Source organism: Elephantulus edwardii, unplaced genomic scaffold (genome assembly GCF_000299155.1).
Source record: "Elephantulus edwardii isolate Elephantulus edwardi_28Jun2011 unplaced genomic scaffold, EleEdw1.0 scaffold00058, whole genome shotgun sequence".
NCBI lineage: Eukaryota > Metazoa > Chordata > Mammalia > Macroscelidea > Macroscelididae > Elephantulus > Elephantulus edwardii.
Genome location: NW_006399808.1, coordinates 13,864,800 through 13,869,681, shown reverse-complemented (window position 1 = coordinate 13,869,681; position 4,882 = coordinate 13,864,800). Strand labels below are relative to the sequence as shown.

The window sequence follows — 4,882 nt, the reverse complement described above, 5'->3', positions numbered from 1 at the left end:
TTGACTATGACTCATAATAACCCTAAAAACAGATCAACATCTTGCCCTACTTTTTTCCACCTCTATATTCTCTGCCATACTCAAGCACATTTAAACAGTCACTGTGAGCATCCGTCTCACTGAGGATCTTGTTGTCTTTCACTCACTATTTTCCAAAGAAAAAGGGGAAAAAAATCCAACAAAACACAAGCCAAATATCCAAATTAGGTATCCTAATAAAATGATATAAAAGTATGTATTTGGCAGTTGGCAGAGTAGGCACTGATTATGAAAGATAAAACCTAATTTTTTCCCCCTTGATTTTCTGGTGTTCAATTCTTTTAAGTGATTTGCAGTTGTATGCTGTTTTAATTCTTATGTGTTGTCGAGTTGACTATGTTCTGAATCTTTCCCTATCTTGAGCCAACCACACCATCTCTGACATACCAGCCACCATTGCCACACAGTGTCAATCCAACTCATTCAGGATCTTCAGTTCCTACACTGACCCTGCACCCTTCCAAGCATGACGTTTTTCTCCAAGGACTCATCCCTCATGCCAGCACTCCAGAATATGTGAGACAGAACTTCACAATCTTTGCCCCCAAGGAGCAACCTGGTTTCACCTGGACAAACCTGTCTGTTCTCTTGATAGTCCATGATATGTTCAAGACTCTTCTCCCGCACAACAAATCAAAGGAATCAATTCTTTTTCTTTCACTTTTAGTCATTTTCCAGGTCTCTGATACATAAGAATTGAGAAGACTTATGTTTAAATCAGGCACCTCTTAGTTGCTAGACTGACATCGTTACTCTTTAGCACTCTAGCAAGGTCCCTGAAAGCAGACTTGCCTAAAGCAATTAGTGTTTTCTTTTGTTTTCCCCTCACTGGATAATATTTTTTATTGTAATCCCTCACTAGCTGCACAATCTATCCCTGACATTAAGTACTTTCTTCCTTGTCAATGACCTCTGTCTTAAGTGGTCCCATGAATGCTTTCTCCTCTATCACCTGGAAACAGCCATGGCCAAATTTGGAAGTGGTGTCAATGAACTTGAAATGAATCTTCTCCAGAGCCCAGCATTTTGTCTGCATCAGCAAGGACTTGTGGAGAGTCAGCACTCTTTTCTTGGTCCCTTTCAGCCTGGCAACGTTGCTAGTCACTTCACCATAGTGGACAAAACTTAGAGAATTGATGCTCTTATCTGAGAGATCATGTAGTAGGTGGAGGCATTGTTTTGGATCAGCTTGCCATCTTTAATAAGGTAGACTTGTTCAATTTTGCAGATCTTCTTGTTGATCTTTGTGTAGTGATGATAGCCCTTCTTCCCACAGAGAAGGCCGCTCAGGAGGGATTCTAGGCCCCAACTGACCTTGCAGAGCCCTCAGTGGGTCTTGCAGAGCAGTTTCTTGATGTGCCAGCAGTTGGTGACCCCTTTGTTGCCTTTGCCCTTGGTCATCCCGATGACATTGATCATCTCATCCTGGTCGAACACCTGACTCACCTGCTGCTCCAGCTTCTCACAGAACAAGTCCAGCTTCTTGACCACCGTGCCCCAGTTCACCTGGATCTCTATCAGGTGAGCCCTCTTCTGGCTCAGGACAGACAAGTGCAACTGAATGTATGCGATGACACAGATGACCTGGTAATACTTCATGCTGCTGAAGTCTGTTTCTAACAGCTTCTTGCCATCTTCATCCTGCCACTTCTTACAGTACTTGGTAAAAGCTTTCTTGGACTTGTGCCAGTTCTTGTAGAAGCACCATTTGCACTCATTCTGATGTGCTCAGCAAAGACAGATTTGAAGGTGTGGGGACCATGCGGTGTTTCCACATAACCCACAATGCCCACAGTCGACATGGGGGTGTCTTCATAATCGCCACCATCTCTACCACTTTCCTCTTGTTCACCTTGGACCCTGGTCTGTCCACCTCCTACATGGTGTGGGTCATGCTGGGCTGGTAGCCCAAGAAGGCCATGAGGTGCACAGGCTTGGTGGCATTATCCTTGGAAACCTCTTCACTTTCCCTTGCTGAATCTAAGGCAGGAAGCAGAGGGACACATGCTGGAGGTTGAGGAGGACCTTCCTTTGAGACACCCTGTCCTTAATTCCTGCTGGTAAAGCAGCAATTAATCTTTTGATTTCCTGAGTACTGGTGTCAAGAACGTTGACTGTGGAATCGAGCAAAATGAAATTATTAACAACCTTAATCTTTTGTCCTTCTATCATGCTGTAGTGTTTTGGTCCAGTGATGACAATATTTGTTTTCTTAATGTTGAGATGCAATCCATATTGGAGATTGCAGTCCTTGACCTTCTGCAGCAAACACTTCAAATCCTTCTTGGTTTCTGTAAGCAAGATTTTGTGACATCGTCTGCATAATCCCGGTTGTTGATGAGTCTTCCTCCAATCCTGATGCCACATTCTTTTGCATATAATCCAGCTTCACCTATGACCTGCTCCAAATATGGGTTGAAAAGGTGAGAAGAAAGAATACATCGCTGACACATTCCTTCCTTGATTTTAAGCTATGCAGACTTCCCTTGTTCTGTTCATATAACAGCTTTCAGGTCTCTATATAGGCTTCACCTGAGACCAAGTAAGTGTTCAGGGATTTTATTCTTCTCAACATTAGCCATAATTATGATATATACAGTGACATACTGTGACACTGATGTGTCAAATGCATTAATTGTTGGCTACCCAATGCAGACAGAGAGTGGGGTGGAGCTCCCCGATTAAAACAAGCTTGGAAGGAGGAGTGGCATCCACTTCCATAATAGCTTGCCGCGGGAAACCCTATAAACCTGGAGAGAGGATGAAAGGCACCCAAGCGTTGAGGACTCTCCTTCATAGGGTCTCTATGAGTCACCTACGACTCAACAACACTTAAAAACAACAACAACAACAGTGAAATATCTTTGCATAGCCAATAAAACACAAGTAAATGTACTGCTGGTACACTTCTTCCAACCAAGCTTCATTTGAGATCAGCAATGATATACCTAGTGCCATACCCCAGCTTACACTTCTTATGGATTTCTGTCAATGTAATATTCTAGTAATTTTTGCATAATCATCACCAAGGTTTTGTTTGCATAAGATATTAATGATAATTAATGTCTGCAGTGCTTGCTGCAGAAGGTCAAGGACTGCAGCCTCCTATATGGATTGAAGCTCAACATCAAGAAAACAAAGATTCTCACCACTGGGCCAATTTGCAACATCAATATGGATGGTGAAGAGATTAAGATAGTTAATAGTTTTAGTTTACTTGGTTCCACCATCAACACTCTTTGTGACAGCAGCCAGGAAATCAGGAGACAAATTGCATTTGGAGAGTCAGCTGTGAGGGACCTCTCAAGAGGACTAAAGAGCAACGATGTCAGGCTGGAGACTAAGGTGCGCCTGATCCAGGCTATAGTCTTTGCAATTACGTGCTATGCATCAGAGAGTTGATAGGGATGATAGAAAGAAAATGGAGAAGAGTGTTGAATATACCATGGACTGCTAGGAGAACAAACAGGTTTGTCCTGGAGAGGGTGAAGCCAGAATGCTCTTTGGAGTCAAGGATTCTGAAGCTTCGTCTGACATACTTTGAGCATGTTGCAAGGAGAGACTGGTCCTTGGAGAGGGACATCGTGTTTGGGAGAGTGCAGGGGTGACGCACGGGAGGAAGACCCACGATGAGATCAATCGATCCTGTGAGTGGAGTGGTGAGAATAAGTGTGTTTGAGACGTTGATGCTGGCACAGTATAGAACGGTGTTTAGGGCTTTTGTACATAGGGTCGCTATGAGTTGCAAGCAACTCGATGGCACATAACAACAACAACAACAATATCTGAAAATGACCACATTCTGATGATTGACCTTTTTGGGGGAATGAGAGTAAATACAAATATCTTCCAGTCAATTGATCTTCTAGATTTCTTGGCACAACCTGGTGAGCACATCCAGGGCTGTGTTTGTTTTTTGAAATATGTCAGTTGGCATACCATCAATTCCTGGGGCTTTATTTTTTGCCAATTTTGTTACAGGAACTTGAACATCTTCCTTTATTTCCAATAGATATGCTACTCTATGAAATGGTTCTGTGTCAGCCAATTAATTTTGTTACAGTGATTCTGTGTATTCCTTCCATCTTCTTTGATACTTCCTGGATTTTTCATTATACTATCCATAACATCTTTAAGTATTGTAACTTGAGGTTTAAATTTGTTATTCAGTTTCTGTAGCTTGAGAAATGCTGAGCAAGTTAATTTCTCTTGATTTTCTGACTCCAGCTCTTTGCACATTTCATTCTAATATTGTTTGCACATTTCATTCTAATATTGTGTTTTATCTTCCCGAAGTGCCCTTTGAAATCTTCTGTTCAACTTTTTAACGTCCTGATTTCTTCCCTTTATTTTAGCTTTTTGGTATACTAGTGCAATATTCAGAGTCTCTACTGACATTCATCTTGATCTTTTCTTGCTCCTTTCTCTGTAATGACTCTTTGCATTCTTCATGGGTGATATTCTTTATATTTTCCCACAGCTCATCTGATCTTCCTTCTTTAGTGGCCAAGGCCTCAAACCTATTCTTGAGATGGTTTTTGAATTCAGATGGATAGATTTAAGGTAATTTTTGGTTCTTGTGGATTTGTTTTAAATTTCCTTACATTCAATTCTGACTTGTGCATAGGTAGTTTATGTACTGTTCCTCATCAATCACCTGTCCTAGTTTTACAGCTGATATTGAGCTTCTCCAACAATTCTTTCCACAGATATAATCAATATGATTTTTCTGTTGTACATCTGATGAGATCCTTGGGCATGGTAACCACTGGCATTTTTAAATAAAAGACATTTTCAGTGAATAAATCATTGATTGTATGATATTCTATCATCCTACATTCAG

General features: G+C 41.3%; 1 pseudogene; it reads right to left on the bottom strand.

Moving 5' to 3' along the window:
- Nucleotides 1-922: 922 nt before the first annotated feature.
- LOC102861730 lies at nt 923-1,984 on the bottom strand (annotated as a pseudogene).
- Between the last annotated feature and the right edge of the window lie 2,898 nt (nt 1,985-4,882).